Source organism: Elephas maximus, chromosome Y (assembly GCF_024166365.1).
Source record: "Elephas maximus indicus isolate mEleMax1 chromosome Y, mEleMax1 primary haplotype, whole genome shotgun sequence".
In the NCBI taxonomy this organism is placed as follows: Eukaryota; Metazoa; Chordata; class Mammalia; order Proboscidea; family Elephantidae; genus Elephas; species Elephas maximus.
In genome coordinates this window covers 11726987-11752809 of record NC_064847.1, presented here as the reverse complement: position 1 = coordinate 11752809, position 25823 = coordinate 11726987, and the positions used below count along the sequence as shown (strand labels likewise).

The 25823-nt window shown below is 39.0% G+C and overlaps 1 pseudogene; it reads left to right on the top strand.

Moving 5' to 3' along the window:
- Positions 1-25823, top strand: part of LOC126069853 (synapse-associated protein 1-like) — a 56266-nt pseudogene that overhangs the window by 4650 nt on the left and 25793 nt on the right.

Genomic DNA, 25823 nt, shown 5'->3' with positions numbered 1-25823 from the left:
GTTACTCATTCATTATGTTAATTTTGATCATCATGTGGCCAAAGTATTGTCTGATTTCTCCACTGTGTAATTCAAGTAATTTTTTACCAAAGCATATATGTGTAAGACTCATAAATTAAGTATGGGTGTTATATTGGGTACATGATCATTATTTGTAACTCATTGTGCATTGCTTTCTTAAATGGCTCTGTAGGAATTTCCTTTTATTTTTCAAGGATTGGAGTGTAACAGTTGTAACCTCTTTTCCCCTTTTCTCTTTACCACTTTATCATTTAAAAACCTTAAAGAAGCAGCAGTGCCCCATGGCTTAACAGTAACAATGAAGAAACAATTCAAGAGCAAATTCTGGCCTTATCAAATATAAGTTTCTTATCTCTGTTGTTATGACTTTATCCTTAAGAAAGATTTTTTTAATAATGTTTTTTAATATTTTGAGGTATTAGAAACTTTCACTATTTTTTTATTTTATTAATTTTGTTGTTGAGAATGTATACAGCAAAGACATACAACAATGGATGTAATAATTTCTACATTTACAATTCAATGACATTGATTACATACTTCAAGTTGCATAACCCTCCTTTTCTTAGTTTTTCCGCCTCCATTAACATAAACTCACAGTCTGCTAAGTTTTCTATCTAACCTTCTGAAGTGCTATAGTCAGTTTAATCCCATATAGATAGTTCTTTAAAAAACACAGTGCTCAATGTAGATATTCTTTTCTAGTTATGCTAAACCATTGTTTGGTTTTAAGAAGACTTTGGGAAATATTTTTTGTTTAAAGATTGTCTCAGGGCAGTAGTTTCAGAGGCTCTTCCAGCCTCCATAGTTCCAGAAAGCCTGGAGTCTAAGAGAATTTGAAATCCTGTTCTGCTTTTGCGCCCTTTTAATCAGAATTCCTCCATAGATTATTTGATCAAAATGTTCAGTTATGGTAGCTGGGGCACCATCCAGTTCTTGGTCTCATGGCAAAGGAGGCAGTTGTTCTTGTAGGCAACTAGCCACACATTCCATACCCTCCTCCTATTTCTGAACTTTAGTTTACTTGTGTTGCTTCTTGCAAATAGAGACTAAGTGTTGTGTGTTCGTTGGCTGCTTGCAAGCTTTTAAGATCCGAGGCTCTATGCAATGAATTAGGAAACAGAACATAAGTACTAAACATGTTACTAGTCCAATTAACCATGACCCTCAACCTCCAAATCAAGGAACCAAATCCCGTGAGGTTTTTGGTTTTACATAAACAGCCTCAGCAACTATTTTATTGTCATTGTTGATGTAAGTGTATCTATCACAAGACTGTTGTCAATTCAACCTTTTATACATCTACTTCTTAATGGCAGGAAATCCAATAATGGGTTATTTAACCTTACTTTTAATCAATGTGATTTCTTCATCATCGTAAAAGCCCCTTTCCCCTTTCTCCCATCACAAATAACTAGTAACAAACTTTGGCATCTATATATTTGCCTTTTCTTGACTTTATATAAGTGAGGTCATGTAATATCTGCCTTTTGTGACTGACTTATTTCACTCAGTTTAGTGTCTTAAAGCTCCATCTACGTGATAGATGTGTCAAGACTTCATTTCTCCTACTAATTAAGTAATATTCCCTTGTATGTGTGCGTGTGGAAACCCTGGTAGTGTAGTGATTAAGAGCTCAGCTGCTAACCAAGAGGTCAGCAGTTCAGATCTACCAGGTGCTCCTTGGAAACCCTGTGGTGCAGTTCTACTCTGTTCTGTAGGGTCTCTATGAGCTGGAATTGACTTGACGGGAATTTATTTGGCTTTTTTTTTTTTAAGTATGTGTGTATGTACTGTATTTTGTTTATCCATTCATCTGTTGATGGGCATTTAGGTTGTTTCCACCTTTGGCTATTACAGATGATGTTGCAATTAACATTGGAATACAAATCTCTGTTTGAGTCTCTGCTTTCACATCTTTTGGGTATATATGTAGTAAAATTACTAGATCATATGGTTGTTCTACTTTTAGTTTTTTTGAGGAACCACCACACTGTTTTCCACAGTGCTTTCCATCTTGCTTTCCCACCAGCAATGGATTTAAAAAAAAAAATTGCTATGAGTTAATTCTGACTTATAGCAACCCTGTGGGACAGAATAGAACTGCCACATAAGGCTGGTACCAGACACCAAACCAAGCCCTGCTGTGGAGTCGATTCTGACTCATAGCGACCCTTTAGGACAGAGTAGAGCTACTCCGTACATTTGCCAAGGAGCACCTGGTAGATTTGAACTGCTGACCTCTTGGTTAGCAGCTGTAGCACTTAACCACTACGCGACCAGAGTTTGCAAAGGGCTGGTAAAGGATTCCAATTTCCTACCTCATCACCGAAATTTGTTATGCTCTGTTTTTAATCTTTTTTAATCTTGTTGTTGTTGTTAGGTGCTGTTGAGTCGGTTCCGACTCATAGCGACCCTATGCACAACAGAACAAAACACTGCCCGGTCCTGAACCATACTCATAATCATTGTCATGCCTGAGCATATTGTTGAAGCCACTGTGTTAATCCACCTTATTGAGGGTCTTCCTCTTTTCAACTGACCCTGTACTCTGCCAAGCATGATGTCCTTCTCCAGGGACTGATCCCTCTTGACAGCATGTCCAAAGTATGTAAGATGCAGTCTCACCATCCTTGCTTCTAAGGAGCATCCTGGTTGTATTTTTTCCAAGACAGATTTGTTCGTACTTTTGGCAGTCCATGGTATATTCAATATTCTTTGCCAAAACCACAATTCAAAGGTGTCAGTTCTTCTTTGGTCTTCCTTATTCATTGCCCAGCTTTCACATGCATATGATGCTGTTGAAAATACCATGGCTTGGGTCAAGCGCACCTTAGTCTTCAAGGTGACATCTTTGCTTTTCAACACTTTAAAGAGGTCCTTTGCAGCAGATTTACCCAAAGCAATGGGTCTTTTGATTTCTTGACTGCTGCTTCCATGGCTGTTGATTGTGGATCCAAGTAAAATGAAATCCTTGACAACTTCAGTCTGTTCTCCATTATCATAATGTTGCTCATTGGTCCAGTTGTGAGGATTTTTGTTTTCTTTATGTTGAGGTCCAGTCCACACTGAAGGTATGGTCTTTGATCTTCATTAGTAAGTGTTTCAAGTCCTCTTCACTTTCAGCAAGCAAGATTGTGTCATCTGCATAACGCAAGTTGTTAATGAGCCTTCTTCCAATGCTGATGCCCTGTTCTTCTTCATATAGTCCAGCTTCTCCTATTAGTTGCTCAGCATACAGATTGATTAGGTGTGGTAAAAGAATACAACTCTGACACCTTTCCTGACTTTAAACCAATTAGTATCCACTTGTTCTGTCCGTACAACTGCCTGTTGATCTATGTAAAGATTCCTCATGAGCACAATTAAGTGTTCTGGAATTCCCATTTTCTCAATGTTATCCATAATTTGTTATGATCCACACGGTTCAATGCCTTCACATAGTCAATAAAACACAAGTAAACATCCTTCTGGTATTCTCTGCTTTCAGCCAGGATCCATCTCACATCAGCAATAATACCCCTGGTTCCACATCCACTTCTGAAACTGCCCTGAATTTCTAGCAGTTCCCTGTCAATATACTGCTGCAGCCATTTTTGAATTATCTTCCCCAAAATTTTGCTTGTGTGTGATGTTAATGATATTGTTCTATAATTTCCACATTCGGTTGGATCACCTGTCTTGGGAATAGGCATAAATATGGATCTATTCCAGTCAGTTGGCCAGGAAGCTGTCTTCCATATTTCTTGGCATAGACGAGTGAGCACCTCCAGCGCTGCATCTGTTTGTTGAAACATCTCAATCGATATTCCATCAATTCCTGGAGCCTTGTTTTTCACCAATGCCTTCAGAGCAGCTTGGACTTCTTCCTTCACTACAATCAGTTCCTAATCATATGCCACCTCTTGAAATGGTTGACACCGATTAATTCTTTTTGGTATAATGACTCTGTGTATTCCTTCCATCTTCTTTTGATGCTTTCTGTGTTGTTTAATATTTTCCACATAGAATCCTTCACTATTGAAACTAGAGGCTTGAACTTTTTCTTCAGTTCTTTCAGCTTGAAAAACACAGAGCATGTTCTTCCGTTTTGGTTTTCCATTTCCAGGTCTTCGCACGTGTCATTATAATACTTTATTTTGTCTTCTCAAGCTGCCCTTTGAAATCTTCTGTTCAGTTCTTTTACTTCATCAATTCTTCCTTTTGCTTTAGCTGCTTGATGTTCGAGAGCAAGTTTCACAGTCTCCTATGACACCCATCTTGGCCTTTTCATTCTTTCCTGTCTTTTCAATGACCTCTTGCTTTCTTCATGGATGATGTCCTTGGAAGTCATTCCATAACTCGTCTGGTCTTCGGTCACTAGTGTTCAATGTGTCAAATCTATTCTTCAGATGGTCTCTAAATTCAGCTGGGATGTATTCAAGGTCGTATTTTGGCTCTCATAGACTTGCTCTGATTTTCTTCAGTTTCAGCTTGAATTTGCATGTGAGCTATTGGTGGTTTGTTCCACAGTCGGCCCCTGGCCTTGTTCTGACTGATGATACTGAGCTATTCCATGGTCCCTTTCCACAGATGTAGTCAGTTTGATTTCTATGTGTTCCATCTGGTGAGGTTCAGTTTATAGTCGCCGTTTATATTGGTGAAAGAAATTAAAAAGTTGTCGGTCTTGCAAAATTCTACCATTCAATCTCTGGCATTGTTTCTGTCACCACAGCCATATTTTCCAACTACTCATCCTGCTTCTTTGTTTCCAACTTTCACATTCCAATCACCAATAATTATCAATGCATCTTGATGGCATGTTCAATCAATTCCAGACTGCAGCAGCTGATAGAAATCTTTTATTTCTTCATCTTTGGCTCTAGTGGTTGGTACGTAAATTTGGATAATAATCGTATTAACTGGTCTTCCTTGTAGGCGTATGGATATTATCCTATCACTGACAGCGTCGCACTTCAGGATAGATCTTGAAATGTTCTTTTTGACGACGAATGCAACACCATTCCTCTTCTAGTTGTCATTCCCAGCATAGTAAACTATATGATTGTCTGATTCAAAATGGCCAATACCGGCCCATTTCAGCTCACTAATGCCTGGGATATGGATGTTTATGCGTTCCATTTCATTTTTGACGATTTCCAATTTTCCTAGATTCATACTTCGTGCATTCCAGGTTCCGATTTTTAATGGATGTTTGCAGCTGTTTCTTCTCATTTTGAGTCATGCCACATCCGCAAATGAAGGTTCTGAAAGCTTTACTCCATCCACGTCATTAGGTCGACTCTACTTTGAGGAGGTAACTCTTCCCGCATGATGTTTTGAGTGTCTTCTAACCTGGGGGGCTCATATTCCAGCACTATATCAGACAATGCTCTGCTGCTATTCATAAGGTCTTCACTGGCTAATGCTTTTCAGAAGTGGACTGCCGAGTCCTCTTCCTAGTCTGTCTTAGTCTGGAAGCTCAGCTGAAACCTGTCCTCCTTGGGTGACCCTGCTGATATCTGAATACCGATGACATAACTTCCAGCATCACAGCAACATGCAAGCCCCCACAGTACAACAAACTGACAGACAGGTGGGGTCTTTTTAATGTTAGCGATACTGATAGGATTGCAATGGTATCACATTGTAGTTTTGATTTGCACCTTGTCTGATGGCTAAAGATGTTGAGCATCTTTTCACATTTGAATGTTCTTTGCAAAATGTCTGTTCAAATTTTTCGGCAATTTTATGATTGTGTTGTCTTTCGCTGCTAGGTTATGGAAGTTTTATATTGGTTTAGTTATTAGATTCTTATCAGACATATGATTTCCAAAGGTATTTTCCCAGTTTATCTTTTCACTTTTTTTGTAAAGTCTTTTGATTAACAAAAGTTTTTAATTTTTATAAGGCTCTTTATTTAATTGGAAACCCTAGTGGCATAGTGGTTAAGAGCTATGGCTGATAGCCAAAAGGTCAGCAGTTAGGATCCACCAGGCGCGTTTTGGAAACCTTATGAGACAGTGCTACCCTGTCCTGTAGGGCTGCTATGTGTTGGAATCAGCTCTGCCACATTAGTTTTTATTTAACTTGTCTTTTGCTGTCTAGGCTTTTGTTATTACATTAGATAACCCATTGTTAAGAGCTAGGCCTGAGAGTTTGCTCCTGTTTTTTCTCCTAAGAATTTTATGGCTTTAATTCGCAAATTTAGGTCCTTGTAAACATGGCTTGGGGATAGCATCTGACCTCCTTTAACTTCTCAGTGGGGAAGGAGAATCGAGATCAGCAACACTAGGCTCTTGGTTCCAGGAGCTTCCCAGTGCAGGAATCCCGGATCTAAAGGAAGCTCTCCCCTCTTGGCCCTTCTTCTTAGGTGGTGGCAGTATCTTCCCTCTGCCCTGGAACTGGCTCCCTGTTAAGCCTAGAGGGATGGCAAAATTGACCAGTCACCTTGGTAGGCCACAATTACTGTATTTGCACAGTCCCACCAGATAGCTTGGGTGAGAATTACAAGACCCCAGCAAGAAAAGCCACACAAAAGCAATCCACTGCACCTTAATCCATTTTGAATTTGTTTTGTGTATGGTGTTAGGCATGGATCTGTTACCAGAATAAGATTCTTGCCTCCCACTGGTCAATAATGAGCAGGCAAGGCACCATAGTTTTCCACACGAACAAAGCTTTATTGTAGAGGCCTGCAAGCGGAGACGAGGAGGGCCTAGACCAACGCTTACCCTCATTTCACAGAACAAAAGACAGGCCCAAGTTTTTAAAAGTTCTTGGGTGGGAAAAGATTCAAGTTTATTCATAGGCAGAGGCGGGGATATGTTAACTAAGGTGCGTGGGCAGCATCTCTGCAAGCTTGCTCCTGTCCCAGAGGCCTCTGGGATTCGTAGCAGGACTTATTATGGGGTCTCACGCCTGCACAGTCTCCCGCTCCCTGGGTTCTATTCCCTGGCTGGGGCTGCAGCCCCTCACTGCCCCTGGTGGAAGGTCACACAGCGGTCACAGGTAGATGTTCCGTGCATGTCCCTGGGCCTGGTTTTCTCCAGCTGCTTCTGAAAGGCAACTTTAAAGAAGTTTATGGGCTATTTTTAGTTACCCTGCTCCATTGTTCTGTGGAATGGCTTTGTTTCTGCACTGGGGCCCACCTCTTGTTACTTTGTTTGCAGATTTTGGGGCCCCTCTGTCTTCTGTCTTACTTGGTCTCTAGGTTCCACACTCAACCCCCATTACCTCCCTGATAGTATAGTCTGTTTCTCTTTTACTTGCTTCTCTTCTAACCACACCAGTCTCTTGGCTATTTTTCAAACAGGCACCTTCTGACCTCAGGCCCTCTGCTCCCTGTTTTAGATCCTGTTTATTTTTCTGCATGTGAAATGCAATTTTCTCAACACTGTTTATTGAGCAACCCTGGTAGCATAGTGGTTAAGAGCTATGGCTGCTAACCAAAAGGTTGGCAGTTCCAATCCACCAGGCACTCCTTGGAAACTCTTGGAAGCAGTTCTGCTCTTTTCTTTAGGATCACTATGACTCAGAATTGACTCGATGGTAACGGATTTGGATTTTTTTGTTTGTTTTATTTATTGAAGAGACTCTTCTATGTTTATCATATGGACTTAGCACCCTTGGCAAAAATTGGTTGACCAGACATGTGTGGGTTTATTTATGGACTCTCAATTCTATTCCATTGGTTTGTATGCCCGTTGTTATACCAGTATTGGCTGTTTTGATTACTGTAGCTGTATTGTTAGGAGCTATTAAGTCAATTCAGGCTCATAGCCACCTTATGCACTAGAGAAGGGTGTGCCTGGTCGTGTACCTTCCTCACAATGTAGCTGCATGGTATGTTTTAAAATAAGAAAGTCTGAGTCCTACTTTATTCTTCTGTTTCAACATTGCTTTAGCTATTTGGGGCACAATGCGTTGAATTACTTAATATGTGGTGGTCATGTGACTCCTACAAAATGATTGTGTGGGAATATGTAAATAAGGTGCTTGTGGCCCACCAAGGATTGGACAGCTTGCTACTTATGCAAATAAGGTACATGGCACTCTTGTGGAGGTGAGACTATGCAAATAATTGTATGAAACCCTTATGAGGGGATTAGTCAGTTTTGCCCTCCTGCTATGTTTAAAATGAGCCATCCCAGAGGCAGAAGGGGGGACCTCACTGCCATCAAAAAAGAAGACCTGGGAGCTGAGCTTATCCTCTGGACTTGCAGTCCGTGCACTGAGAACCTTCTAGATCCAGGATACAGAGAGAGCTATAATGTCAGAGGTGGCAAGAAGCAGCAGCAGAGAAATGATGGTTGCAGAAGCAGAAATCTGGTATGAGAGGGCATGGTGGGCTTCTTGATCCACAAAGCAAGGCAGCTAGAGTGGGTATCTCAGGCTGGGCTCTGCAGAGAAGCCAAACCAGTAAAACATATAAATATATAGAGAGATTTGTTTCAAGGAAATGGCTCTTGCAATTGTAGAGGCTGGAATGTCCCAAGTCTTTGGGACCTAGCCACATTGACACACAACCTTAACCATCACAGTGGGCATGCCAACCCACAGAGTGAGAGACCGGAGTGCCTGAGGGCAGAAGGCTTCTTGGTGGAGTCAGGTGTCTCTGGGAGTTATCAGCAGAGCTAAAAGAGCTCTGTAACAGTTCCCAGAACAGGGAAGAGGCCTGGCTGAGGGTCAAGCCTGTCCTTGGGGGCTAGAAAGGAGCTGGTCCTCAGGAGCCTGAGAAGAGTTTGTCCTCAGAGGACCAAGAGGAACTTTGCATGGGTGAGAGAGCTGTACTGTACTGAAGAAGGGAAATTATGCTTGCATGCTGCATGCTTCCTGGTCTGATCCACAGTTCTAATCTATTACTTCCTTAATAAACCTCAGAATCATGAGTATTGCCTTTGAGTTCTCTGTGGCCCTTGCAAGGAATTAACAAACCCAGCGGAGAAGTAGAGGGACAGCTGGTGTCAGAATTGGTAAAAAAAGCTGGAGAGCGGAGGTATGTCTTACATCCACCTCAGAGGAAACAGTTCTGGGCTGATGATGATCTTGATTCTCTCTCCTCCACTTTGTGAAGTTAGACAAGTTCAGGTGCCATGCCACCATTTTTAAATGAGACCTCTTCCTGTTCTGTAGGAAGTTGAGGATTTTTTTTTCATTTCTGTAAAGAATTTTGATCAGAATAGCATCGAATCTACATCACTTGGGGTAGTATTGCCATCTTAATATTAATTCTTCCAATCTGTGAACATGGCACATCTTTGCATTTATTTAATCTCTTTCAGCAGGAATTTATAATTTCCATTGTATAATCCCTTCACTTCCCTTGTTAAATTTATTCCTGAGTATTTTATTCTCTTAGATACTATTGTATATGGAATTATTCCCCTAATTTCCATTTCAGATTTCTCATACCTGGTGTATAAAAACCCAGTGGATTTTCTTTTGTTGACCTTGTACCTTGCACCTTTGCTAAATTTCTCTATTACCTCTAGAAGTTGTCTTGTAGACTCTTCGGAATTTTTATACATAGAATATATCATCTGCAAATAGAGATAATTTTACTACTTCTTTTCCAACCTGTATACCTTTTATTTCTTTCTCTTGTCCTCTTGCTGCCTAGGACTTCCAACACAATATTGAATAGAAGTACTGAGAGGAGGCATACTTGTCTTGTTCCTGATTTCCGGGAGAAAGGCCTCAGTCTTCCTCCATTAAGTATAATGTTGGCTGTTGACTTTTCGTATATGCTTTGAATCATATGGAGGAATTTCCCTTCTATTTCAATCTTCCTTAGGGTTTTCCTCAAGGATTCTAGCAAATGCTTTTTTTTTCATCAATAGAGATGATCATGTGGTTATTTTCCTTCAATTTATCGATGGAGTGTATTAGTTGATTGATTTTGTAGTGTTGAACCATCCCTGCATTCCTGGAATAAATTCAGCTAGGTTATGGTGTATGAGTTTTTCACTGTGCCATTGAATTCAGTTTAGTAGTAGTTTGTTAAGGATTTTTGCATCTATGTTATAAGACATATGGCTTGTGGAAACCCTGGTGGCGTGGTGGTTAAGTGCTACGGCTGCTAACCAAACGATCGGCAGTTCGAATCTGCCAGGCACTTCTTGGAAACTCTATGGGGCAGTTCTACTCTGTCCTATAGGGTTGCTATGAGTCAGAATTGACTCAACGGCACTGGGTGGGTATGGCCTGTAGCTTTCTTTTCTTGTGGTGTTGTGTTTGTCTGGTTTTGGTGTCAGGGTTATGCTTTCTTCATAGAATGAATTAGGGAGTATTCCTTTCTTTATCTTTTGGGAGAGTTTAAACAGTATTGGTTATCAGTTCTTTGAAAGTTTGGTAGAATTCTTCAGTGAAGCATCTGGTCCAGAACTTTATTTGTTGAGAGGTTTTTGATAACTGAGTTTTTTCACTTATTATGGGTCTGTTGAGACTTTCTCTCTCCCATTGATTCTGTTTGGGTAGATTGTGTGCTTCTAAGAATTTGTCCATTTTGTCTAGGTTATCCAGTTTCTTGCTGTACAGTTTTTCATAATATACTGTCATTATTCTTTTTATTTCTATCAGGTCAGTTGTAATGTCCATTTTTTCTTTTCTTATTTTTGTTATTTGATCTTTTTTTTTTCTTTGTCAGTCTACCTAAAGCTTTGTTGACTTTATTGATCTTTTTAAATAAGCATCTTCTTCCAGTTTTATTGATTCCCTTTATTGTTTTTCTGGTTTTGATTTTATTTCTGTTCCAATATTTGTTACTTCTTTTCTTCTAGTACATTTGGACTTAGCTTGTTCTTTTCTTCGCATTTCCTGGAGTTGTTGAATTAGGCTGTTGATCTGAGATCCTTCTTCTTTTTTCATATAGGCATATACTGCTATAAATTTTTTCAGTACTGCTTCACTCCATTCTACAAGTTTTGGTATGTTCTCCTTTCATTATCATTTGAGTCTAAGGAATTTGTGATTTCTCTTTTTATTTTCTCCTATTAGGTAAATAGGGTTTAATAGTGATGTATATTGTGCATTTGTGTGTTATTTCTTTCTTCTGTAATTGATTTTTAGCTTCCCTTTGTTGTGGTCAGAGAAAGTACTTTGTATGATTTCAGTCTTTTTAAATTTGTCAGTACTGGTGTTGTAACCTAACATGTGATCTCTCCTAAAGAATGACCCATGTGCACTGGAGTAAATGTATATTATGCTATTGTTGGCTGGAGTATTCTATTTACTATGTCTATTAATCTCCTTGGTTTATGGTGTCATTGAGATCCCGTTTTCTTGTTGACCTTCTGTGTAGATGTTCTGTTCAATATTGAAAGTGGTGTATTAGCATCTCCTAGAATTATCATAATGCTATCTATTCTCCCTTCAATGCTATCAGTGTTCGCTTTATATATTTAGGTCCCCTGATTGTTAAATCTTCATTAACTCACCCTTTTATCACTGTATAATGTCCATCTTTATTTCTTCTAACACATTTTGTCTTAAAGTCTACTTTGTGTGGTATTAAGATTGCCACTCCAGCTCTCTTTTGGCTATTTTTTTGCAAGGAATTTTTTTTTTTTCAATTATTTTCAACCTATTTGTATCATTGAGTCAAAGGTGTGTCTCTCGTAAATAGCATATAGTTGGGTCATGTGTTTTTATTCATTCTGCCATTCTATGCCTTTTGATTGGAGGATTTAGTCCATTTACATTCACTAATTACAACTAAGCAGTGACTTATTTCTGCAATTTTGTTATTTGTTTCTTGTGTGTCTTAAGCTTTCTTTGTGTTTGTTCATTACTACTGCTTGCTTTTGTGTTGTATTGGTTTATTATAGAGCCTTTTTGGTTCCTATCTCCTTTCCTTACGTGTGTTTTTTAGATGACTTTCTTAGTGGTAACCAGAAGTATCATGTTGTAACTTGGTACCAACTTAACTTCAGTAACATATTAAAAACTCTGTACCTATCCCATTTTCACCCCTTTTTGTTATTTTCCCTATTTACGTCTTTATATTTCACATGCCCTGTATAATAATTATATCCTTGTTTTTTTATATATTTGCTGTAAGAAAAAATCGAGGACAAAACATTAGCAAACATGAATGTTTTGTTACTAGCCCTTATACTCGGGCAGATTAACCAATATCCACTGCTTACCTTGCTTACCATATCATCTGTTGACTTTTTGATTAGCAGCCATAATATATAACCACTACGCCACCAGGGTTTCCATATCATCTGTAGTGAACAGTTCCACATTTCTTCACCACATTAAAGATTCTGCTTCTAGGTCTGGCTGGCATGTGTCTGTCTCCCAAAATCAAAGAGCCTTCCTACAGAATCAAAACCTCTTTTCAAATTTACTGTCCCAACAGGGGTGGTTGACCCAGTAAGCAAGTGTTAAAAAAAAAAAAAAACTGCTGTCAAGTTAATTCCAACTTATAGCAACTCTGTAGGACAGAGTAGAACTGCCCTGTAGGGTTTCCAAGGAGCAGCTGGTGGATTCTGAGTGCCAACCTTTTGGTAAGCAGCTGAGCAGTTAACCATTGCAAAGGTAAGCACAAGCTTATTTGTGCCTACTTAATAATCTGTAGTGAACAACTCCACATGGGTTTCACCACTCAGGCAAGATAATCATCCTGTAATCAATCTGTCCACCACAGGGCACATTTCTCTCTGATTGTGAATCTCTTCCCTTTTCTGTTTTTACAACCAGGTTTTTGTTCAAAAAACCCACACCCAGGGTTGGTGTTGCCCTTTGGTTTTGCCAGAGGCTTCCTTCCCAGTTCTGTGAGGGTTGCTTATATCTGAGCTGGCATTCAGGTGAACCACAGGCAGACTTTCCTCCATGTCAGGAGAAGGAGAGGCTGGCAACCCAGAAGAAACACCAAGAGATCTGTCTTACTGGTTTCAGAACACCAGTCGCCCTGTTGTTGGAAGACCAGTCTCCACATAGGTGACCCTCCTGACTCCACTGTGGGAAGCTTCTGTAGGAATTTTTATCAGTCCAACAGCTGAGAGTTACCAACTAGGAGAGGGGTTGTTGTGCTCTGATCAGATTCCTAGGTAGGTCTGCTTTGTTTCTATCAGAGTCACACACTCTCTGCCATAGTATCCTGGCTGTGTGTGTAGCCTCTGCTCAAGATGCCTGCTTCCTAGCACACAGCAGCCTCAGTTAGCAGTCCACAGCACCAACTGGAAGAGGGAGCAGACAGACCCAAACTTACTCTGCAAGAGGCCTGTCCTCTTGGTTTCAGAGGCCTGAGCTATACAGTGTACAGGAAGGCAGGTGGAGTGTCAGCTATGAAAGCAGGCTCCAGTGCATGGGCTTAATGTAGCAATTAACAGTAGGCTTGCAGCTGACAGTGTCCAGATAGGGGAAATGCTAGCACACTCCTAACAGACCCCTGGGGAAGCTTGCTTTTTTCCCTACTGCTTTCCTCTGCTTCTCCATTTAGAGTTCTTCAAAGTCGAGCACTGTTTCCTTGTTTTATTTGTGAAGAGGGTTAGAACATCCAGCTGTGTATGCTGCCATCCTCCCAGCTCATTATTTGTTTTTAAGTAACATTTATTTTGCTTATCCTTAAGTTTATCCCCCATTTAATTTGTTTTTAATGTAAATGTATAGCCAATCACACAAAATAATTCTTTGAATCTTATTATTTTCCATAATTAAGAAAGTCTTTTCAGGTATGAGGTCAGATGAAGCTCTAAGGCAGCATTTTAGTTCTGTATGGAATTACTGTATTCTAGTTTTTTCTGCACTTTCTACATTTATTTGAAATTGATACAAGAAAAATATTATATGCTGATCCACAAAAACGTGTTGAATGGTATTATCTGTGGTTAGTGAAATTTTTTACTCTTTGCTTTCTTTGGTATTTAAATTTTTAAAAAAAACAGATGTTATATTTATAAGCAAAAAGGTGAACACTCCTAATTGTTTGAATGGTCCAAAATAGCAGCTTTTTTACATAGTTGTTACAGATTGAATTGTGTCCCCCAAAAAATACATGTTGAAGTCCCAACCCATGTCTGTAAATATGGCCCTGTTTGCAAATAGGGATTTTATTTTGTTACATTAATGAGTTAACAGCGAGGATGGATCCTAAATCTAATAACTTCTGAGTTACAAAAAGAGCAGTGTAGACACAGAGACACGTACATGGTAGAAGGCTCATCTACAAACCAAGGAATGTGATGGAATAATGCCCAGCAATACAAACTATGACTTTTAACCTCTAGAACTACGACAAAATTAATTTCTGTCCTTTAAAGCAACTCACTCGTGGTACGTAGTCCATAAACCAAACCAAAACAAACCCAGTGCCATTGAGTCGATTCCGACTCGTAGCGACCCTATAGGACAGAGTAGAACTGCCCCACAGAGTTTCCAAGGAGCGCCTGGCAGATTCAAACTACCGACCTCTTGGTTAGCAGCTCTAGCACTTAACCAACCACGCCACCAGGGTTTCCTGGTTAATAACTAACATGCTTGACTGTTAACCTAAATGTCGAAGATTCTAGTCCACCCAGAGACACTTTGGAAGAAAGGCCCTAATGATCTACTTCTGAAAAATCCTGTCACTGAGAACCCTAGAAACATAGTTCTTCTCTGGCACACATGGCATCACCATGAGTCAGAATTGACTTAACAGCAACTTGTTAGGTACAGTATTTCTGTTTTGTTACCAGAGAGTGGATGTTTTGCTCTAACAAACCCCTAATATGTGGATGTCACTTGGAAATTGGATAATAGATACAGCCTGGAAGAATCTTGATGTATTTGATGGTAAGAGTGTAGATTGCCTTAAAGAGACTGTTGGTAGAATTAAGGGCATTGATGTTAGCTCAGATGAAGACTCTGAAGGAACAGAGCACGGGGAAAGCTTCTGTTGCCATGAACAGAATGTTGCTAAAATGTGAACATTTTAAAGCCTTCTGGTGAGGCTTTAAAAGAAAATGATGAACATGTTCCTGAACAGTGGAGGAAAGGTGATTATTGTTATAAAGTGGCAAAGAACTTGTCTGAATTATGTTTGAATGTTTAGTAGGAAGTAGAATTGTAAGCCATAACTTTTCTATTTTGCTAAGGAGATTTCTAAGCAAGATCATAAAGGGACAGCCTTGTTTTTTCTTGCTGGTTATAAAATACATGAGGAAAGAGACAGATGTAGAAATAGGCTATTATTTAAAAATAAAAAAGAACTGACAGACCTAGAAAATTCTTTTGTTAAAAAATTAAAGGAGCATGTCCTAGAACAGATATCAGGGGTGTGGCTATAAACTTTTTGCTAAAGAGATTAGGCCTGTGACTGATGGATCTAATCATCCATCTGCATGGAAATCCTGTCACAATAGATTGAAAGGGACAGAGATGGAAAGAAATGAAGGAAAGCTGTCTTTTTCATAGAATTCTAAAGGCAGGAATTGGGCCATTGATACTATTTGGTGACGAACACCTATTGTCCTCCAAGAAAAGGAGGTTTAGAGATCAGAACTGTCAAAAAGAGCACAAGGGCAGGGCCAGCATTTCCGTCATTTCAAAGGTGGCCGTGTATTTGAAAGAGTGTGGTTATTGCTACCTTGGTTCTGGAGGGTGAGACTGCCATTCCAGTGGACTTAGAGAATGGGGTGTTTACCCAGAATTGAAGGGATTGGAGCCAATGCTTAGAGCTGAGGGTTCCTACCCTGAATTCAGAGAATATTGCCAGTGCCCAGAGCCTGAAACGTAAGGTTGATGCCCAGCTGTGCCTGAAAAACAGGATTATTTTCAACCTTAAAAAGCTAACGAGATATGTCCAGGCTGGGATTTTACTTGCTTAGTAGTACCTGTGGCCTCTTCTTTCCCTTCAATTTATCTCTTTTAGAAAGGAGTCTATTTATATGCCTCACCCACCATTCATTGTACTTTGGAAGTAGATAACTTGTAATTTAGGTTTCACAGGTCCGCTGATGGAAAGGCATTTTGCTTTAGGGTGGAAAAATCCAGAATCCCACCCATATTTGACTTAGATGATTCAGAAGATGAGATTTTGGGATTATTTGATGCTGGATTAAGTCTTTGGGTGGATGATGTGATAGCATGAATGTGTTTTGCACATGAGAAGAACATGAATTTGGGGGCCCACAGTGTATAATGCTGTGGATTGAATTGTGTCTTCCACAAATATGTGTTGAAATCTTAACTCCTTTACCTGTAACTATGACCTAATTTGGAAATAGGGGTTTTCTTTTGTGTTAATGAGGTCACACCAGTGTGTAGTGTGGGTTCTAAACCTAATAACTTTTTTCCACATTCAAAGCTTTATTATCAGTTATTGAAAACAAATATGAAAATATAGAGAATTATATAATGAATGTCAATGTAGCCATCACTCAACTCATGGCCAACCATGTTTCATCTGTATTTTGAAGCAAATTCTAGATATTATGTAATTTCATCTATAAATATTCCTGTATCTTTAAAAAATAAATATTTTGAAAAACAAAGGCCTAATGTGATTCTTATACCCAGTAAATAACTGTAATTTCTGAATGTCATCAAATGCTTGTCAATTTTCAAATGTTCCTGATTGTCTCATAAATTTATTTTTGTTTTTAACAGCTTGCTTGAATAAAGCTTCAAATAAGGTCCACACATTTCTATTAGTTGATACGTCCCAAGTCTGTAATCCAAAGATTATCCTGGATTTTGTTAATTGCATCCCCATGGTATCATTTAACTTGTTCCTGTGTCCTTTGTATTTCCTGGTGTTGCCTTATTTTGTAAAGTGAGCAGAGGCTAAGATCTGTGGCTTCTAACCAAAAGGGTGGCAGTTGGAATCCACCAGCCACACCTTGGAAGCCCTGTGGGTGGTTCTAGTCTGTCCTGTACAGTTACTATGAATGGGAATCAACTCGATGGCAATGGGTTTGGGTTTTTTTGGTTAATGACCATTGATGCTTATTACCAAAATCTTTTTTTTCTGAGTGTTGCAAAATGATATTTGAATTCTACTGTTTCTTTTTCAATTAGCAAGAATACTGATCTAAAGGGAACTCAACTATTTGGTTGCCTGGAACAATTTGGTACTTGGAGCTATTTAATTTAGTACTTCATTTGGTACCTCCTTTCATATTAGTTTATTATTAGTCTTCAAAATATTAGTTTTCAAAATAATGTATTAGTTTTCAAAATCCGGAGATTGCTTCCTTGACATATTGACATCTCCAAAGGTGGTGGAACAATGCAAGAGTTGACACAATCAAATTTTGCTGGCAAATATGGTTCCTGAATTGTCATTTGAGTCCATTATCAGTTTAATTATACTAATGTGTTCTTAGTGTTTATTTTTATTTTCTATTTCAATCAAAATAAGAGGCAATTTTTAAGCTGCTGCAGAACAATTAATATCGGGGCTTAACATTTTTTTCTGTTAGTAATATTTTATTGTGTTTTTGGTGAAAGCGTACACAGAAAATTAGGTTTCCATTCGATAGTTTCTATGCAAATTGGTGATATTAGTTATATTTTTCACAATGTGTCAGTATTCTTTTTAAATGCATTCTGGTTGTTCCATTTCCAGTACTTTAGTTTCTCATCCATTAACTTTCCTCTTTTCTTTAGAGTAATTATTGACCTTTTTAAATGGTTTTTTAATGGGGCACCATAGTCACAGATAATATCCTTTGTTTTATGTGCTAATCTGTTACTTTATTAAAAGGTGACCTCAGAGGGTACTTTTCATTCAAGGCTTATAGTGAGATAATCTCAGAGAGCCCTCTAGTCTCAACTGGTCCAGTAGGCCTGACATTCTTAAGAATTTGAATTCAGTTCTTGGGTTTTCTCCCTCTCTACCAAGGTAATCAGTTTGAACCAAGCCAGCAGCTCTGCAGCAGGAAGACCTGGTGACCTGCTCCCATAAATATCATAGCCTAGAAAATCCTATGGGGCAGCTCTGCTCTGTTACACGGGTTTACATGAGACAGCATGAACTCAAAAGCACCCACCAACAACACAAACCTGTTTGTATATCTGTAAAATAAGGATAAAAGTGCTCACTCAGGTGGAAACCCCTGGTCCTGATACAGTGCTCACATATGTTTGATGAAGGACCTAATCAGCCTACCCTCAGCCTGGATGCGCTCTGAGAGGAGAACAGTCACCACTGTTTCACCAGTACTTAGCACAGGGACTTACTCAGCCCACAGGAACTGACCAAGCCTAGCTTGGTAGAGAGGTACTGGGGGCAGGGCCCAGACTGCCTGAGAGATGGGATGCCAAAAGCATGTATACATTTCAGAAAAGAGTTGGATCATGGACTTCATTTTTCTGAAATAATCTCTGTGGGCAGCTAAATTTTCAACTTTGTGTCAAAATGTTTTAAAATTATTTACACTAGGTTTCACATTCAGAGAGGTGCCCCTTAAAGCAAGCAAATGTGTTCATAGGATTTGAAATTACTACAATTGTAGCTAGTTCCATGATTGAATTTCCTGGTCTTCCAAGAAACTTTCCAATTTAGATTGTTAGAAAATATATGAAAGTATTTGTTTTTCTCAGGTCTTTCTTAGGTGGATGGGCTAATGATAGCTCACTGGACTTTGTGACTGAAGCCTTAGGAAGAAATTAATCTTTGTCACATTAACAATGCATTGTTACAGCATAATTGCATTCTCTAGTTTTCATATCATGTTTTTTTCTTTTCTTCAAAAGAGCAGAGGAGTTTCCTACAGTTCTTCCCAGCTGGTGTGCAGTTCAGTTTTGAGCTTGTTCAGCTGCACCCAGTCGCCCTGGTCATGCTCTAAGAAGATGAGCTGCTGAGCAGAATGAGATTTGCCCTGGTTTCTAAACTGTAAGCTGGTGCACCACCGCCCACGAGTGGACATGTGCATTTCCTGATAGCTTTGTTGATATGCAGTGTCACAAGAGTGTCACTGAATGAGGTCTGGTTGCCTCTGACTCTGTGCACAACAAGGGACTCTGCCAACCCTTGCAGCCCCCTGGCAGTGCCCCAGGGAACCTAAACCAAGAGCAGGCTTCCCAGGGACATCTGGGGTGGAAGTGAGATGTGCTCTTGTATTCTGTTAGAGGGAGCATACATGTTCCTACAGAAACCACAAATGTGCTCCATATGTTACCAAATAAAATTCAAGTGTACAAGGCCTATCATGACCAACACTGCCTTCTTTTTAAGCTATGTTTTCCACTTAGACTCTTCCCTCCATTGATGGTGTACATATAGTTTCCCATAGTTTTACCTCTACCTGAACATCACTCTCCATTCAGAAGATCCCTGCTCATCTTTTAAGATCTAGCTTAAGCATACTGTCTTCTATGAATTATTGCCTGAAGTACTCTTGCTTGTCTGCAGAGGTACACTTCCTCTCTATTACTACCCCTTACCATTTGGTTATTAACCACTGAACACCATTAGGTTTGTCGGTGTTATTGTTGCAAGGGTTCCCAGAAATGAATAGATGTTGTCCAGTTGCCAATAGCATACCACAACCTACTACATTGTGTGCTTTTTAATACTGCCTAAGATTTCCTTTGTTCTTTTAGCACCTGTGGAATACTTTTGTTTACTCAGCTGAAACGTATGGTAAGCTATATAACTCCTTATAAACTGCTGTTAAGCCAGGTTTCTTTCCTGCAGAACTACTTCCAAGAGATGTTATCAGAAAAAGAGAGTTGTGTAGCCTCAGAAGTTTGGAAAATGATGGTTGGCAAGTAGTGAGAACATAAAAGGTCAGAGGCTATGCCTTTGGAAGGACCATCTGCTCCTTCTACTCATCCCTGAACACCCCCAGCACCTAGCATGGTCATCTTGCGTGTGAAACTTAGTAAATATTTGTGGAATAATGAACAAGAGAGACGGGCTGCATCTTGTTATCTGGCCTAGCTTACACAGATAGTCTTGCATTTTGCCTGTCACTTAAAAAGACAGCTTTCTTACCCAGCATCACATTTCACAGATGTCATCATGTGTCCTAGCATCTTCACGTAAAGCAAGCCTTGCATGAGTCACAAACCTGTATTAGTATTCTAATAGTTCTCACTTAATTCCACTCTTAGTCCTTCTTCTATTATTCTTTCTTTCTGGATGTCTCACAATTTGAAGATCCCAACATCCTCTCTAATAAAACAGAGCAGAGAGGCATTCTCCCACCTATCTGACGTTCCCATCAGGAAAACCTTTTTAGAACATACAATTAATAACTCCTCTGGCAAAACAACCAACAATCACCACCCACTCTCCCACTAAAAAAAAAAAAAGAAAGTGCATCTGTTCCTTTGGGTGTCCTTGGTTTGTAGTGTGTATGCATGTTTGTACATATGTGTGTGTAAGTTTTATGTTTTTGCTTAGTCATCTTTTCTTTTTTACCTTCAGGATTTTTATTTAATTGCTTTAAAGCTAGCAAAATCATTAATATTGTTACTATTCTGGAACAATCACAAACTTAACTGAAAAGTTGAAAGTAGAGTACAAAGAACTTTGTTCCTGAATCATTTGAGCGTAAGTAGCTGACCTGATGTCATTAGTCCTGAAAGCTTTAGTGTATATTTCTGAAAGGAATTTTCCTACATAACCACAATATAACCATCCAAATCAGGAATTTTCATTTATATGTTATTCCCATCTAATTTTCGGACTCCATACAAGTTCTCCTTTGTCCCAGTGTTGCCCTTGTTAGCAAAAGGACCCAATTTAGACTCACGTGTTAGACTTAGTATGTATTTTTACACAAATAACATGCGCTTTCTGTTTGCCAACTGCTCCCTCCACCTGCAAGGTATTTTTGTAAGCACTGCTGTGCCAATTTTCTTTACATGATGCTGTGAAAAATAATTAGCATAATGCAATTACAAAAATATCTTGGAGGGGAGGGAATGGTTGGCAAACAAGTGTAAAAGGTGTGAATTATCTGTGCAAAAATATGGTACTTCAAAACTATATAAATATTCTATTTTCCATTACTGTGTTTATTTATAATCACTGTGAACTCATGGTCCCCTTTTAGTCAGTGGGTTATAATTCATTTCCATCTTATTTATTTTGATGCTCAAATTATCACTGTAGGAGGTCATAGGAGCTTACTCAGGCTAGCTTCTGTGTCCTTTGGATGTGTCCCATAATTCTTTAAGCCTTCCTTGCTTTCTGGCACAAGATACCTAGAATCACCATTTATCTAAGGAGCCTGGTTCCTAGTGGAGAGTCATATTCAGAAACCAAGATCTGGATGCTAGTTGTGGTCATGACTATTGGAGTGTTAGTAATCCTTGGCCCTTTTTGTGGACAGAACTGGGGATGATGTGTGTTTCGTGTATACATGCATGCATTCATTTGCATCTACAGTCATGTGTTGCTTAATGTCCACAATATGTTCTGTGAAATAAAACATTATGTGATTTATATGTTGTGCAAACACCCTTTTTACATGTGGGCATTTTCCCGGTTACAAATGTCCAACTTTCATACAACCCATAGTTAGCCTATTATATACTATATATTGTATTCTATTGTATTCTATTCCTATTCTGTTCTACTCTATTCTAACCTTATGGGAGCTCACTTCTACTCATCCTCAACCCTGCTGCTTCTGGAGCCACTGACGGGTGCCAGAGGAAGGGGCAGCAATAGCAGCAGCAGTGGGAGCAGAGCAAGAGGAAGCCAGTGAGGAGGAAGCAGAATGCATCCAGCCCCAGCTGATGTTCTTCTAGCCTTGCAGTCTCAACTGCCAGCACCTGCTTGCCTACCAGACACAGCCTGAGAGCTGCATCCTCTGGATATGAGATGCAAGCACATCCAGTACTACAAAAGTCTAGGTTTGGGGTCTTGAAAACCATTGGAGGAAAATAAAAAACAAAAGGAGAACAGCTATCCCTTAAAAAAAAAAAACCTTATGGGACCACAGACATATAGGCAGTTGCATGTTGTCCAAATGCACATTATGTGGCACATGACTGTATATTGAACACCAACTGTATTTCACCTTACAATACATCATGATGGGGATTATTCTAGCATTTTCCTTTCTGTGTTTGTAACTCCCATTGCCAACACTAAGGAACATAGTTCCACAATCCTTAATATGTTTAGTTTTAAACTTCCATTCTACCTACTTCCCTTGCACAGATACCCTCCTTTCCCTGCCTAAACTCTGACTCCAGTTCCAGGCCACTCCTTCCACTCCCCATGTGGGAATACTTTATATCCCAGTGGATGCCAGTATACCATTCCAGGTTATTCTAATATTCAGCCAAGTTTGAGAAGCATTGTCAAATTCTCAGGCACAACTATACTTAAATCTTTTTATCGACCATTTCCTACCTCATTGTTAACTCTTATCAATTGCTATTTATTAAGAGAGCTAAAAAACATTTTATTTCACAAAGAACCGCATCCATAATCTTTTCTTCTCAGACCTTGAAAGTATTTAATACACTAAACAGCAATTAACTGATGAAGGCCTTGTTCTGTTTCCCATCTACCAAATTTATAACGTTACTTTTCAACAATACCCAATTTTCCAGTGCTTGGAACAGAGCATTATTAAAATACCAAGAAATGCTGCGGCTTCACAGGTTTTCTGTAACTTACCTTTTGCTGCTGTGGAGAAGATAATTTTTCTTTCTATCCTATTCAGTTTTTCAATTTTAAGGCATTGGAGAAACTAGTTTGAACCACTTGGGTTTGAAAATGCTCCAAAATGTCATCTATTCCAGTCTCCTCTAAATAGATATCCTCTGTATGTATTGGTTTGCATGGATTCACAAATGCATTGTTCTCTCTTTTCCAGTGTGAAGGAAGAAGTCTTTTGGAGAGATTACTTTTACCATATATCCCTGATCAAGCAGTTGGCCCAGCTGACTGTCCTGGCTGCTCAGCCACTCACCATGAGAAAGGAAGAGAAGACCAATGGCAGAGAAGTTGATTTGCCACTGACAAGTAGGTTCAGAGAAGAACACTTCACTCTGTGGAAAGAATTTCTTAAAAAAAAAAAAAAAGTTTAAACTTAGCTTAAAGACACTAATGAGCTTGTCACCTTGTATATACCAAAAATGTTGTCATCATCTTATGGAAGAATTCTTTTCCAGAGGATATACCCATTCTTAGCCCTCTCTTGACCCAGCTTAGAAATGTCTTTCCATGGCAGTCCTTTACTTGCTACCTCCTTTCTAGTTGTTATTGTTGTTGTTAGCTGCTGTTGAGTTGGTTCCAACTCATAGTGACTCTATGTTCAACAAACATGCTGCCCAGTCGTGCACCATCCTCACAACCGTTGTTATGCCTCAGCCCATTGTTGCAGCCACTGCGTCAATCCATCTTGTTGAGAGTCTTCCTCTTTTCCTGTGTCTACTTTACCAAGCATGATTTCCTTCTCCAGGGACTGGTCCCTCCTGATGACATGTCCAGAATTATGGGAAGCAAAGTCTCATCATCCTTCCTCCTAAGGAGTATTCTGGCTGTACTTCAACCAAGACAGATTTTTTTCGTTATTCTGGCAGTCCATGGTATAGTCAGTATTCTTCACCAACACCGTAATTCTTCTTAAGTCTTCCTAATTCATTGTCCAGCTTTCACATACTTATGAGGCAACTGAAAATATCATGGCTTGGGTCAGGTGTACCTTGGTGATCAAAATGACATGTTTGCTTTTTCATGACTTTAAAGAGGTGTTTTGTAGATTTACACAATCCAACGCATTGTTTGATACCCTGACTGCTGCTTCTGTGGGTACTGATCGTGGATCCAAGTAAAAGGAAACTCTTGACAACCTCAGCCTTTTCTCTGTTTATCATGATTTTGCTTATTGGTCCAGTTGTGAAGATTTTTGTTTTCTTTATGTTGAGGTGCAATCCATGCTGAAGGCTTTGATCTTCATCAGTAAATGCTTCAAGTCCTCTTCACTTTCAGCAAGCAAAGCTGTGTCATATGCATATTGCAGGCTGTTAATCAGTCTTCTAATCCAGATGCTGTGATCTTCATATATTCCAGCCTCTGGATTATTTGCTCAGCATACAGAATGAATAAGTATGGTGAAAGAATTTTAATAATGTTTTATTGTGTTTTCAGTGAAGGTTTACATAGCAGTTTAGGTTCCCATTCAACAATTTTTACACAAATTTTTCAGTGACATTGGTTACATTCTTCACAATGTGTGAACATTCTCATTATTTCTATTCTGATTGTTCCTTTTCCATTAGTCTAGTTTCCCTGCCCCCTTACACTCTCACCTTTACTTTAAAGAAATTGTTGACTGCTTGATCTCATCAGTGATTTTTTTAAAGGGTGATACTCATTATTTTGTAAGCCAACCTGATACCTAGCTAACAAGACGACCTCACAGGTCAGTTTCTGTTTGAGATTTGAAGAGTATCTCATGGCAATAGACTCGGGAAGTCCTCTTGTCTCAGCCAGTTTGTAGGCCTATTTGTTGGGCTTTTTGTTGTTATTATCTAAACAAGAATTGGAGATTCTTCTTCACATTTTTCTCCCATTCTATCAGGGTATATTGTGGCCTGATTAGAAATGTTCTACTGGCAGTCTTGGACATCATCTATGTCCTCGAGTCTCAGGGTGAATGAGGCTTTTGTTAGTGTAGACTATTAGTCCTGTAAGCTAGTGTCTTCTTTGAGTCTTTTATTACCTTCTTTCTCTTTTGCTCCAGAAGCACTTCCTATATTTTGATTGACTTACAGGCAGCCTCACACAGACTGAACTTTGGACTGGTGCCTGTCAGTGGGACACGTGTGTATTTACTTGTTCATGACATTTAATAAAAACAAAAACATCCAATGTTTGTTTTTTGGGATTGGCTTATTTCACTCATAATAATGTTTTCCCTAGATTTATCCATGTTTTAAGATGTTTTGGGTAACTCATTTCTCTTTATCACTAAGTAAGATTCCACTGTATATATACACCACTTTTTTCTTATCCATTCATTGGCTGATAGTCACTTAGGCTGTTTCCATCTTTTTGCTCTTGTGAATAGTGCTTCAGTGAATATCTTTGTGTTACTTCTAGTAGACCCCTAGGGCATATATGTACGAGTGGAATTGATGGCTCATATGATAGCTCTACCTCTAGTTTTTTAAGGAACCACCAGTTTTTAATAATGGCTATACTACCTTGTACTCACCAGCAACGGATGAAGGTTCCTGTTTCTCCACATCTCTGCCAGCACTTGTTATTTCCCGTTTTTTTAATCTTGGCCATCACAGTGGGAGTGAAATGATTTGTGTTTTAGGTTTTGATTTACATTTCTCTGATGGTGAATGACATTGAGCATCTTTTCTTATGTCTCTTTGCCATGTGGATATTCTCGTCAGTGAAATGTCTGTTAATGTCCTTTGTCCTGTTTTTGACTGGATTACGTCTTTTTGTTAAGTTGTAAAAATTTTCTGTATATTTTAGATATTAGAACCTTAGCAGTTATACCATTCCCAAAGATTTTTCTCTAGTACGGTTAGTTGTGTCTTTTTTCTTTTGATAAAGTCTTTTTGTGAACATATTTAACTTTTATGAGGTCCCAGTTATCTATTTTGTTTTCTGTTGACTGTGTGTATTCATTGTCCTTTTTGTAATCTACCATTGAAAATAAATGAGGTCCCAAATCTGTGTTCCTGTATTTTCTTTCAAGACCTTGATTGTTTTAAATTCGACTTTTAGGTCCTTGGTCCATTTTGAATTTGTTTTTGTTTATGGTATTATATATGGATCTTACTTCATTTTTCAACATGCTGAAATTCAGTTTTGCTAGCACCTTATGTTGAAGAGAATGTTCCATCCCCATTGAATGGATTTTCCTGCTTTGTCAAAAATGATCTGATGTTTGATA